Consider the following 14,099-nt stretch of genomic DNA (forward strand, 5'->3'; position numbering starts at 1 on the left):
ATAATTTACTTCAATCATACTGTGATTTCAGTGGAATATACAGTCACATCCCAAATTATTTGCACCCTTGATAAAGATGAGCAAAAAAGACGGTATAAAATAAATAATACAAAAACGGAGCTATATTGTATGCAAAAATAAAATAAAAAATGTATATTTTTTATACATGCACAATTGATAAAAGAAATAGTAATACAAAAAAGTTTAAATAAAAATAATTTTTTAAAAGATGTCGAAATGATTGGCACCGCTGTTTTTCAATACCTTGTGTACCCTTCCCTTGTGAGGATAATGGCACTGAGGATTTTTCTATATTGTTTTATGAGATTGGAGAACACATTGGGAAAGATCTTAGACCATTCCTCCATACAGAATCTTTCCAGATCCTTTATATTCTTCGGTCTGCGCTTATGCACTGCCCTCATCAATTCAAACCACAGGTTTCCAAATGGGGTTCATGTCCGGAGACTGAGGTGGCCATTGCAAAATGTTGATTTTTGTGGTCAATTAACCATTTATTTGTGGATGTACAGTGCATTCAGAAAGTATTCAGACCCCTTGACTTTTTCCACACTTTGTTACGTTATTCTGTTTTTTCCCCTCATCAATCTATACACAATATCCCTAAATGACAAAGCAAAAACAGTTTTTTCTAGAAATATCACATTTACATAAGTATTCAGACCCTTTACTCAGTACTTTGTTGAAGCACCTTTGGCAGCAATTACAGCATAGAGTCTTTGGTATGATGCTACAATCTTGGCACACCTTTATTTGGGGAGTTTCTCCCATTCTTCTCTGTAGATCCTCTCAAGTGCTGTCAGGTTGAATGGGGAGTGTCGCTGCACAGCTATTTTCAGCTCTCTCCAGAGATGTTCGATCGGGTTCAAGTCTGGGCTCTGACTGGGCCACTCAAGGACATTCAAAGACTTGTCCTGAAGACACTCATGTGTTGTCTTGGCTGTGTGCTTAGGGTTGTTGTCCTGTTGTAAGCTGAACCTTTGCCCCAGTCTGAGTTACTGAGCACTCTGGGGCAGGTTTTCATCAAGCAAGTTTTCATCTTTCCCTGGATCCTGACTAGTCTCCCAGTCCCTGCTGTTGAAAAACATCCCACAGCATGATGCTGCCACCAACATGTTCCACCGTAGGGATGGTGCCAGGTTTCCTCCAGACATGACGCTTGGCATTCAGGAAAAATAGTTTTAATCATTTTAGTCAATAAGATTCTTGCTACGTAAGCTTAACTCTCTGAACACTCGTGACGTGTAGTCCACTTGTCATTCCAATCTCCTTTGCATTAGCGTAGCCTCTTGTGTAGCCTGTCAACTATGTGTCTGTCTATCCCTGTTCTCTCCTCTCTGCACAGACCATACAAACGCTCCACACCGCGTGGCCGCGGCCACCCTAATCTGGTGGTCCCAGCGCGCACGACCCACGTGGAGTTCCAGGTCTCCGGTAGCCTCTGGAACTGCCGATCTCTCCGCCTATGTCTCCCTCCAGTCCCTCGACTTCTTGGCACTGACGGAAACATGGATCACCACAGACAACACTGCTACTCCTACTGCTCTCTCTTCGTCTGCCCACGTGTTCTCGCACACCCCGAGAGCTTCTGGTCAGCGGGGTGGTGGCACCGGGATCCTCATCTCTCCCAAGTGGTCATTCTCTCTTTCTCCCCTTACCCATCTGTCTATCGCCTCTTTTGAATTCCATGCTGTCACAGTTACCAGCCCTTTCAAGCTTAACATCCTTATCATTTATCGCCCTCCAGGTTCCCTCGGAAAGTTCATCAATGAGCTTGATGCCTTGATAAGCTCCTTTCCTGAGGACGGCTCACCTCTCACAGTTCTGGGCGACTTTAACCTCCCCACGCCTACCTTTGACTCATTCCTCTCTGCCTCCTTCTTTCCACTCCTCTCCTCTTTTGACCTCACCCTCTCACCTTCCCCCTACTCACAAGGCAGGAAATACGCTCGACCTCATCTTTACTAGATGCTGTTCTTCCACTAACCTCGTTGCAACTCCCCTCCAAGTCTCCGACCACTACCTTGTATCCTTTTCCCTCTCGCTCTCATCCAACACTTCCCACACTGCCCCTACTCGGATGGTATCGCGCCGTCCCAACCTTCGCTCTCTCTCCCCCCTTACTCTCTCCTCTTCCATCCTATCATCTCTTCCCTCTGCTCAAACCTCCAACCTATCTCCTGATTCTGCCTCCTCAACCCTCCTCTCCTCCCTTTCTGCATCCTTTGACTCTCTATGTCCCCTATCCTCCAGGCCGGCTCGGTCCTCCCCTCCCGCTCCGTGGCTCGACGACTCATTGCGAGCTCACAGAACAGGGCTCCGGGCAGCCGAGCGGAAATGGAGGAAAACTCGCCTCCCTGCGGACCTGACATCCTTTCACTCCCTCCTCTCTACATTTTCCTCTTCTCTCTCTGCTGCTAAAGCCACTTTCTACCACTCTAAATTCCAAGCATCTGCCTCTAACCCTAGGAAGCTCTTTGCAACCTTCTCCTCCCTCCTGAATCCTCCTCCCCCTCCCCCTCCTCCCTCTCTGCAGATGACTTCGTCAACCATTTTGAAAAGAAGGTCGACGACATCCGATCCTCGTTTGCTAAGTCAAACGACACCGCTGGTTCTGCTCACACTGCCCTACCCTGTGCTCTGACCTCTTTCTCCCCTCTCTCTCCAGATGACATCTCGCGTCTTGTGACGGCCGGCCGCCCAACAACCTGCCCGCTTGACCCTATCCCCTCCTCTCTTCTCCAGACCATCTCCGGTGACCTTCTCCCTTACCTCACCTCGCTCATCAACTCATCCCTGACCGCTGGCTACGTCCCTCCCGTCTTCAAGAGAGCGAGAGTTGCACCCCTTCTGAAAAAACCTACACTCGATCCCTCCGATGTCAACAACTACAGACCAGTATCCCTTCTTTCTTTTCTCTCCAAAACTCTTGAACGTGCCGTCCTTGGCCAGCTCTCCCGCTATCTCTCTCAGAATGACCTTCTTGATCCAAATCAGTCAGGTTTCAAGACTAGTCATTCAACTGAGACTGCTCTTCTCTGTATCACGGAGGCGCTCCGCACTGCTAAAGCTAACTCTCTCTCCTCTGCTCTCATCCTTCTAGACCTATCGGCTGCCTTCGATACTGTGAACCATCAGATCCTCCTCTCCACCCTCTCCGAGTTGGGCATCTCCGGCGCGGCCCACGCTTGGATTGCGTCCTACCTGACAGGTCGCTCCTACCAGGTGGTGTGGCGAGAATCCGTCTCCTCACCACGTGCTCTCACCACTGGTGTCCCCCAGGGCTCTGTTCTAGGCCCTCTCCTATTCTCGCTATACACCAAGTCACTTGGCTCTGTCATAACCTCACATGGTCTCTCCTATCATTGCTATGCAGACGACACACAATTAATCTTCTCCTTTCCCCTTCTGACGACCAGGTGGCGAATCGCATCTCTGCATGTCTGGCAGACATATCAGTGTGGATGACGGATCATCACCTCAAGCTGAACCTCGGCAAGACGGAGCTGCTCTTCCTCCCGGGAAGGACTGCCCGTTCCATGATCTCGCCATCACGGTTGACAACTCCATTGTGTCCTCGTCCCAGAGCGCTAAGAACCTTGGCGTGATCCTGGACAACACCCTGTCGTTCTCAAATAACATCAAGGCGGTGGCCCGTTCCTGTAGGTTCATGCTCTACAACATCCGCAGAGTACGACCCTGCCTCACACAGGAAGCGGCGCAGGTCCTAATCCAGGCACTTGTCATCTCCCGTCTGGATTACTGCAACTCGCTGTTGGCTGGGCTCCCTGCCTGTGCCATTAAACCCCTACAACTCATCCAGAACGCCGCAGCCCGTCTGGTGTTCAACCTTCCCAAGTTCTCTCACGTCACCCCGCTCCTCCGCTCTCTCCACTGGCTTCCAGTTGAAGCTCGCATCCGCTACAAGACCATGGTGCTTGCCTACGGAGCTGTGAGGGGAACGGCACCTCACTACCTCCAGGCTCTGATCAGGCCCTACACCCAAACAAGGGCACTGCGTTCATCCACCTCTGGCCTGCTCGCCTCCCTACCACTGAGGAAGTACAGTTCCCGCTCAGCCCAGTCAAAACTGTTCGCTGCTCTGGCCCCCCAATGGTGGAACAAACTCCCTCACGACGCCAGGACAGCGGAGTCAATCACCACCTTCCGGAGACACCTGAAACCCCACCTCTTTAAGGAATACCTAGGATAGGATAAAGTAATCCTTCTCTCCCCCCCTTAAAAGACCTAGATGCACTATTGTAAAGTGGCTGTTCCACTGGATGTCATAAGGTGAAAGCACCAATTTGTAAGTCGCTCTGGATAAGAGCGTCTGCTAAATGACTTAAATGTAAATGTAAATATAAACCCACCCACTTCGCCAAAGCACAGCCCCCACACCACTAGAGGGATATCTTCAAACCACCAACTTACTACCCTGAGGCGAGGCCGAGTATAGCCCACGAAGATCTTCCCCATGGCACGAACTCGAGGGGGTCCCCAACCCAGACAGGAAGATCAAGTCAGTGACTCAACCCACTCAAGTGACGCACCCCTCCTAGGGACGGCATGGAAGAGCACCAGTAAGCCAGTGACTCAGCCACCGTAATAGGGTTAGAGGCAGAGAATCCCAGTGGAGAGAAGGGAATTGGCCAGGCAGAGGCAGCAAGGGCGGTTCGTCGCTCCAGTGCCTTTCCGTTCACCTTCACACCCCTGGCCCAGACTACACTCAATCATAGGACCTACTGAAGAGATGAGTCTTCAATAAAGACTTAAAGATCAAGACAGAGTCTCTGTCTTTCACATGGATAGGCAGACCATTCCATAAAAAATTAGCTCTATAGGAGAAAGCCCTGCCTCCAGCTGTTTGCTTAGAAATTCTAGGGACAATTAGGAGGACTGCGTCTTGTGACCGTAGCATACGTGTAGGTATGTACAGCAGGACCAAGTCAAAGGTAGGTAGGAGCAAGCCCATGTAATGCTTTGTAGGTTAGCAGTTAAACCTTGAAATCAGTTTTGCCTGAGTTTAAAAGTAAAACATTTGTCGCCTTCCACTTCCTCATGTCTGAAACACAGGCTTCCAGGGAGGGCAATTTTGGGGCTTCCCCATATCATGTCCATTCACTGACAACTGTAAGACCTTTATATAGACAGGTGTGTGCCTTTCCAAATCATGTCCAATCAATTGAATTTACCACAGGTGGACTCCACTCAAGTTGTAGAAACATCTCAAGAATGATTAATGGAAACAGGATGCACCTGAACTAAATTTTGAGTCTCATAGCAAAGGGTCTGAATACTTATGTAAATAAGGTATTTCTGTTTTTGATTTGTTTTACATTTGCAAAAATGTCTAAAAACCTGTTTTTGCTTTGTCATTATGAGGTATTGTGTGAGGGGAAAAAATGATTTAATCCATTTAAGAATAAGGCTGTAATGTCACAAAATGTGGAAAAAGGAAGGGGTCTGAATATTTCCGAATGCACTGTATAACTGGAGTTATTGTTTTACTGGAAGATTTACTATAAAAATCAGAGATACCAAAGTCATTCACAGTGTAGGTTAACTCTTGAGGTCTCGCCTGTCTCCACAAAGTTTGGTAAATCCGCCTTTAGTTTCAATGCACCACAGTTATGGAATACCTTACAAAACAAATTACACCTGCTCCATTTTCAACTAATCTGACCATAGCACCTGGTTCTAATCCAAGTGCCAATGCCATTTAGCGAACTCCAGTGAGTTCTTTGCCTTTCAAATCAAATTTTATTTGTCACATGCGCCGAATACAGCAGGTGAAGACCTTACAGTGAAATGCTTACTTACGAGCCCCTAACCAACAATGTAGTTTTAAAAATACAGATTAGTATAAGAGATAAAAGTAACAAGTAATTTAAGAGCAGCAGTAAAATAACAATAGCGAGACCATATACAGGGGGGTACCGATACAGAGTCAATGTACGGGGGCACCAGTTAGTTGAAGTAGTATGTACATGTAGGAAGAGTTATAAAAGTGACTAGATGTAGCCATTTGACTAGTGGTTCAGGAGTCTTATGGCTTGGGGGTAGAAGCTGTTTAGAAGCCTCTTGTACCTAGACTTGGCGCTCCGGTACCGCTTGCCGTGTGGTAGCAGAGAGAACAGTCTATAACTAGGGTGGCTGGAGTCTTTGACAATTTTTTGGGCCTTCCTCTGCCACCACCTGGTACAGAGGTCATGGATGGCAGGAAGCTTGGCCCTAGTGATGTACTGGGGCATTCAAACTACTCGCTGTAGTGCTTTGCGGTCGGAGACCGAACAGTTGCCATACCAGGCAGTGATGCAACCAGCCAGGATGTTCTTGATGGTGCAGCTGTAGAACCTTTTGAGGATCTGAGGACCCATGCCAAATCTTTTCAGTCTCCTGAGGGGGAATAGGTTTGGTCATGCCCTCTTCACAACTGTCTTGGTGTGCTTGGACCATGTTAGTTTGTTGGTGATGTGGACTCCAAGGGACTTGAAGCACTCAACCTGCTACACTGCAGCACTGTCAATGAGAATGGGTGCGTGCTCGGTCCTCTTTTTCCTGTAGTCCACAATTATCTCCTTTGTCTTGATCATGTTGAGAGAGAGGTTGTTCGCCTGGCACCACACGACCAGGTCTCTAACCTCCTCCCTATAGGCTGTCTCGTCGTTGTCGGTGATCAGGCCTACCACTGTTGTGTCATCGGCAAATTTAATAATGGTGTTGAAGTCGTGCCTGACAGTGCAGTCATGAGTGAACGGGGAATACAGGAGGGGACTGAGCATGCACCCCTGAGGAACCCCTGTGTTGAGGATCAGCATGGTGGATGTGTTGTTACCTACCCTTACCACCTGGGGGCGGCCCATCAGGAAGTCCAGGATCCAGTTGCAGAGGGAGGTGTTTTGTCCCAGGGTCCTTAGCTTAGTGATGAGCTTTGAGGGCATTATGGTGTTGAACGCTGAGCTGTAGTCAATGAATAGCATTCTCATATAGGTGTTCCTTTTGTCCAGGTGGGTAAGGGCAGTGTGGAGCGCAATAGAGAATGCATCATCTGTGGATCTGTTGGGACGATATACAAATTGGAGTGGGTCTAGGGTTTCTGGGGTGATGGTGTTGATGTGAGCCATGACCAGCCATTTAAAGCACTTCAGGGCTACAGATGTGAGTGTTAGAGAGTCGGTAGTCATTTAGGCAGGTTACCTTAGTGTTATTGGGAACAGGGCTATGGTGGTCTGCCTAAAACATGTTGGTATTACTGACTCGGACAGGGAGAGGTTGAAAACGTCAGTGAAGACACTTTCCAGTTGGTCAGTGCATGCTTGCAGTACACGTCCTGATAATCCTTCTGGCCCTGCGGCCTTGTGAATGTCGACCTGTTTAAAGGTCTTACATCGGCTGCGGAGAGCGTGATCACACAGTCATCCGGAACAGCTGGTGCTCTCATGCATGTTTCAGTGTTATTTGCCTCGAAGCGAGCGTAGAAATAGTTTAGCTCTCGGCTGTGCTTCCCTTTGTAGTCTGTAATGATTTGCAAGCCCTGCCACATCTCACGAGCATCAGAGCCGGTGTAGTACGACTCGATCTTAGTCCTGTATTGATGCTTTGCATGTTTGATGGTTCGTCGGAGGGCATAGAGGGATTTCTTATAAGCTTCCGGGTTAGAGTCCCGCTCCTTGAAAGCGGCAGCTCTAGCCTTTAGCTCAGTGTGGATGTTGACTATAATCCATGGCTTCTGTTTGGGGTATGTACTTACGGTCACTGTGGGGACGACGTCATCGATGCACTTATTGATAAAGCCAATGACTGATGTGGTGTACTCCTCAATGCCATCGGAGGAATCCCGGAACATATTCCAGTCTGTGCTAGCGAAACGGTCCTGTAGCTTAGCATCTGCTTCCTCTGACCACTTTTTTATTGATCTAGTCACTGGTGCTTCCTGCATTAATTTTTGCTTGTACGCAGGAATCAGGAGGATAGAATTATGGTTTGCCAAATGGAGGGCGAGCTTTGTATGCGTCTCTGTGTGTGGAGTATAGGTGGTCCAGAGTTATTTTCCCTCTGGTTGCACATTTAACATGCTGATAGAAATTTGGTTAAACGGATTTAAGTTTCCCTGCATTAAAGTCCCCGGCTACTAAGAGCGCCGCCTCTGGGTGAGCGTTTTCCTGTTTGCTTATGGTGGAATACAGCTCATTCAATGTTGTCTTAGTGCCAGCCTCAGTCTGTGGTGGTATGTAAACAGCTACATAGAATACAGATAAACTCTCTCGGTAGGTAGTGTGGTCTACAGCTTATCATGAGATACTCTACCTCCAAGGTTGCAATAGCTCGAGACTTCCTTAGTTATTGTGCACCAGCTGTTGTTTACAAAATTACATAGACCACCGCCCCTTGTCTTACCAGACGGCGCTGTTCTATCCTGCCGGTACATCGTATAACCAGGCAGCTGTATGTTGATATTGTCATCGTTCAGCCACGACTCCGTGAAGCATAAGATGTTACAGTTTTTAATGTCCCATTGGGAGTTTAGTCTTCCGCATAACTCGCCGATTTTATTATCCTAAGATTGCACGTTTGCTAGCAGAATGGAAGGAAGTTGGGGTTTATTCGATCACCTAAAAAATTCTCAGCCGACCTTCGGCCCCTCTTTCTCCGCCTCCTTTTCACGCAGATCACCGGTATCTGGGCCTGTTCCCGAGGAAGCAGTATATTCTTTGCGTCGAGTATATTCTTTGCGTCAGAGTCATGAAAGGAAAAAAAATGGTGAGTGGTGAGTAATCGCAGTCCTGATGTCTAGAAGTTGTTTCCGGTCATAAGAGACGGTAGCGGCAACATTATGTACAAAATAAGGAACACTTTTTTTTTTACAGCAACGCAAATAAACTATCAAGGAAACACAATCGGCTGGGGGCACGTAAAATGTCTGCCTTCTTCTCCGGAGCCATCCGACTTCCTCCATGGTGATGGATGACAAATGGATTTTACATGCGGGTTACCTCATTTTTATTGCTCAGTGAAACCCAATGCCGTGAAAGGCCACAATACAGTTCCTTAAACCGAGATTAAGTTTTTTAAAAAGTGGATTGTAAATGCAGAGATTAAATCATAAGGGGTGCCAATAATTTTGACAGCTATCTGTTTTAGCTTTTTAAAAACTTGTTAAACAAATGATATTTCTCTGAGCAAATGCATTAGTACAAAATAATATAATTTCAAATTTTTGTATATACCTCAGTATTTATATTATTTATTTTATACAGTATTTTTGCTCATCTTAATGAAGGGTGGCAATCATTTAGGATGTGACTATGTGCTTAGATGAGCTGTAGCAGAGGTGCTCAAATCTTTGGCCTTGCGTGTTGGGCTGCGTGCCAAACAAATACACATTAGGCCTATGTATTTAGACACATAGAAGGTAAACAATAGCTATTTATGGTCTTTAAACAATAGGTCTTTAGTAAGCAATCCTAAAAATCACACTTCAATCATTAATACAATTGTAGCCATATAACTTGACACCTAACAGCACATTCTGATTACCTGTATTAAAGATGTATATATACATTTAAAAAAAACTGCAACCAAGTGTCTATGTTCTTTTTGGCAGACCAGGGGGTTGGGTCAAAATGTTTACACAGATCAGACACAAACAGAGTAGGATTAGCTCAGTTTCAAATGTGTTTATTAAAATAATAGTTCAAAAGAAAAGAACAGAACAAAATGATGTAAATAGCCAAGAAACACAAGGAACAACTTCTATCCCTGCACACTCCTAAAAAGCAGTTTCAGTTTCAGCACTTCACAAACAGTACGCACAGTCCTGTTGCTGCAGAGGGTAAAATCCATCCTCACATTCTTCGCACAGTAACGGGCTGTGCACACTGCGAGTGGAGTGCTGAAAAGTGAAAAGCTGCTTATGCACTACTAAATTTCAATTTTGCACCTGTTTATTTTAATTGTCTAACTCCAAACAGTAAATTGAGAGCCCAACTAAGGGCTTCCGCATTGCAGAAGTTCAGCTTTACAGCATGATTGACATTGTACATTTTAGTAAACACTCTTATCCAGTGCATCTAGGGTTAAGTGCCTTGCTCAAGGGCACACTGACAGATTTTTCACCTATTCAGCTCAGGGGATTCAAACCAGCGACCTTTCGGTTAATGGCCCAAGCACTTAACCACTAGGCTACCTTCTACTTAGCTACTTAGCGGAGACTGCTTCCACAAAAACAATGCTTAAGTCAGCTCAATCGGACATTACTTTAAAACTTATATTGCGGAATCTTTAAAGCTTGAATAGAGCCATAGTTATCACCTCCCCCTCCCTTGACGGTCTAAACCAAACATTGTCTGGCCACAGTTTGGTCGGCCCTGAGCTATATGGGAATGCAATGTACTAAGCCCTTTAGTAGAGCATGTTAGGTGTATTGAAAGGGTGTTTGTCTGTCACTATGTGTGTGTGTGTGTGTGTGTGTGTGTGTGTGTGTGTGTGTGTGTGTGTGTGTGTGCAACTAGGGCTGGAGTTTTATACAAGCTAATTTATGGTTCAGCTGCTAGTGGCATAGAGAGACAACCACACCCTATATGGGCTGGCAAAATCTGGCAGGGGGCAGCACAGGGCCTGTAATCATACTGGGGAATGACACAGTGAAATGTACCCGAATTCTCTCGTTGAGCCAAGACACTTATTAACCAACAAATTGAATACGTTTGAAAGACAAGTGCCAAGACTGTATTTCACAGTACACATTTCAACGCTCTGTGAAACGGGGTACAAGAAAACACTGTGTGCTTATTGAACCGAACTGTACTGAAATTAGTGAAAAGGCCTCCAGGATGTAGACTGTAGATAGCTGAGCTGTCCAACGATCGGCTTTTGCTTGATGTTTTGTTGCTTTGTACTTGATGTGTTTTAAGGGTGGGGATCGGTGGGGTTGGGATTGGCACGAACTACGGAATAACATGTTTTGCAATGACATGAACAAGTGCGTATGTGTATTTTGTGTGTTCATATATGCACAGTATGTAGCAGCATGTGTTGTTAGGCAGGCCCCAACAGGCCCCAACAGAAGAGAGTGGTGCTGGCATAGGATGTTTTCCACTGCACTGGGTGAAGGCCTGTGTACTGTCTGAGCCTGTGCTTAGTTTTGGGAATGCCTGTGCTAGAGGCTGTTTATGCCGGGATCAGTGCACCCACACCAGGTGATGCCCACGGGACAGCTGGCAAACACCACGTGTCTGTTCCTGTGCAAATGGGTCAACTTTGAGTACCTTTATCTCCTGAATGTTTTGGCATTCAGGTACAAAAAGTAACTTTCTGACCACTTCTTCAATCGGCAAGCATGTATGGAAAGTGTATTTTTTAATCAAAGGGATGCTGTCAAAAAGGGATTGAATTCAAACGGATTTACCCGGATGTTACTCATCACATGACCGTGCATCCTCGGTGCTGGGGGATTTCGGGGTATGTAAGGATGCAGGCTGTCTGGTGATCAGATGGGATAGGAAAATATTCTGCCACAGCAACTAGAAATGTGCCAACCCAGTGGTATAATATACATAAGTACGTGTCATCTATGGTCACACACAAACAAACATGATGACATAAAAGAGTACATCCTGTACATATATGTTCCACATATGCTGGGCTGTTGGCTTTGTAGCATGCATTTTTATGCCCATTCGCACCTACAATTGCATGACATTTTTGCTGAACCTACAGGCTTTCTGGGAACAGTTTGCCTGGACTAGATCTTTGGGATGGTGGACAGACAAGCAACTGACTCAATGAAATGTAATCACCACTTTAGGCAGGTGGGGGGTGGGGGGCAGTGTTTGGGGTGTGATAAATATAGCCTCCTCTTGACCTCAGTACACATGACCCTGCAGGCTCGTTACCACGCAAACAAGCACTCCTCTCTCTTCTCACTGACAACCATATAACAGCACTGATCTTCAAATAGGAAATTCAATAAACACAATCTGCGTTCACTAGCTTTCTTAATTTAATGATTCTTAGTCTGTTTTCAAAAGACAGGTGGGATTTACACATATTTTCTCTAAAATGCCATAGCAGTTAGACAGGTGAACAAAGCTAACATGGTGGTGAAAACAATTGTCACCATTAAGATAAAATGTATTGTGGGCTGTTAAAAAGCTGGAACAACTTGATTTGCTGTTCAGGACAAGAGGTGAAGAACAATTTTGAAATCATGTTTCTTAAGTAATTCCACAAGACTATGGATCAGGGTAAGATAACGGTCTAGGAAAGACTATGTGGAATCCTAAAGGAGCCCCCTGCTTTGGATGAGTAACACCCTCCACAACCCTGATCCTTCGTCTCCCACCTTAAGCATTGAGCCACCAGTTGAAACCACAACCTCTTAAAAATCCAAACCCTTTAAATTTTTTTTTGCCTAAATTGACATACCCAAATCTAACTGCCTGTAGCTCAGGACCTGAGGATATGCATATTCTTAATACCATTTGAAAGGAAGCACTGAAGTTTGTGTAAATATGAAATTAATGTGGGAGAATGTAAGACATTAGATCTGGTGAAAGATATTACAAAGAAAAAAACATGTGTTTTTTTGTACCATCATCTTTGAAATGCAAGAGAAAGGCCATAATGTATTATTCCCGTCCAGGTTCAATTTAGATTTTGGCCACTAGATGGCAGCAGTGTATGTACAAAGTTTTACACTGATCAAATGAACCATTGCATATCTGTTCAAAATGTTGTATTTAGACTGCCCAAATGTGCGTAATTGGTTTACTAATACATTTTCAAGTTCATAATTGTGCACTCTCCTCAAACAATAGCATGGTATTATTTCACTGTAAAAGCTACTGTAGATTGGACAGTGCAGTTAGATTAACAAGAATTTAAGCTTTCTGCCCATATCAGATATGTCTATGTCCTGGGAAATGTTCATGTTACTTACAACCTCATGCTAATCATATTAGCCTACGTTAGCTTAATGGTGTGTGGGGGGTGGGGGGTGGGGGGTGGGGGGCGATCCTGTAGAGGAACATGTTATGTATGTAGTGTTCAGAATCAGGTTTCAAAAGGCTACAAGTATTTTGGGCAGCTGCAGCTTGCCACCATGATATTCTGACATGGGATGTACAGTTGACATGGCTAGCTCCTCCAAAGGGTCAAGTTGTATGGATTCCAAGCAAGGCGCTCTCAGGGGCTACAATTCTCACCTCTTCCAACACGTATCCAGAGTAGGCTACAAGTGAAAATATCTTCCATGTACAATGTTTTTATGTTCCCAACATATCACTTTCCTTAAAGTTAAACTTTCAGGAAACCTTTCAGAGTGTTTATGCTTTTATTTTTTGATCCATTACGATTAGTGCTCTACACACACAAAAAAAGTACAACATTTTACAAAACGTCACGCACTGCTTTTGCCAGTATCACTTTGGTTTACAAAGCTTAAGTATCTGCCTCTCGGCCTTCATCAGAGCTTCTGTGATATATTTTGTTTCACCCTTTAGTAGACTGCTCTACCCACATCTGTTGAGCGTGGTGAATGGAGTTGGTGTCAATAACTTTTTTATCAAACATAAATGTGCATTTCATCATCAAATCAAATCAAATCATATTTATTTATATAGCCCTTCGTACATCAGCTGATATCTCAAAGTGCTGTACAGAAACCCAGCCTAAAACCCCAAACAGCAAGCAATGCAGGTGTAGAAGCACATATAATACATATATATATATATATATATATATATATATATATATATATATATACAGTAGGGAGAACAAGTATTTGATACACTGCCGATGTTGCAGGTTTTCCTACTTACAAAGCATGTAGAGGTCTGTAATTTGTATCATAGGTACACTTCAAAGAAGTGGAAGGAGGTTTTCACTCAAAATCTCACGATACATGGCCTCATTCATTCTTTCCTTTACACGGATCAGTCGTCCTGGTCCCTTTGCAGAAAAACAGCCCCAAAGCATGATGTTTCCACCCCCATGCTTCACAGAAAGGTATGGTGTTCTTTGGATGCAACTCAGCATTCTTTGTCCTCCAAACACGACGAGTTGAGTTTTTACCA

Source organism: Oncorhynchus nerka, linkage group LG10 (assembly GCF_034236695.1).
Source record: "Oncorhynchus nerka isolate Pitt River linkage group LG10, Oner_Uvic_2.0, whole genome shotgun sequence".
NCBI lineage: Eukaryota > Metazoa > Chordata > Actinopteri > Salmoniformes > Salmonidae > Oncorhynchus > Oncorhynchus nerka.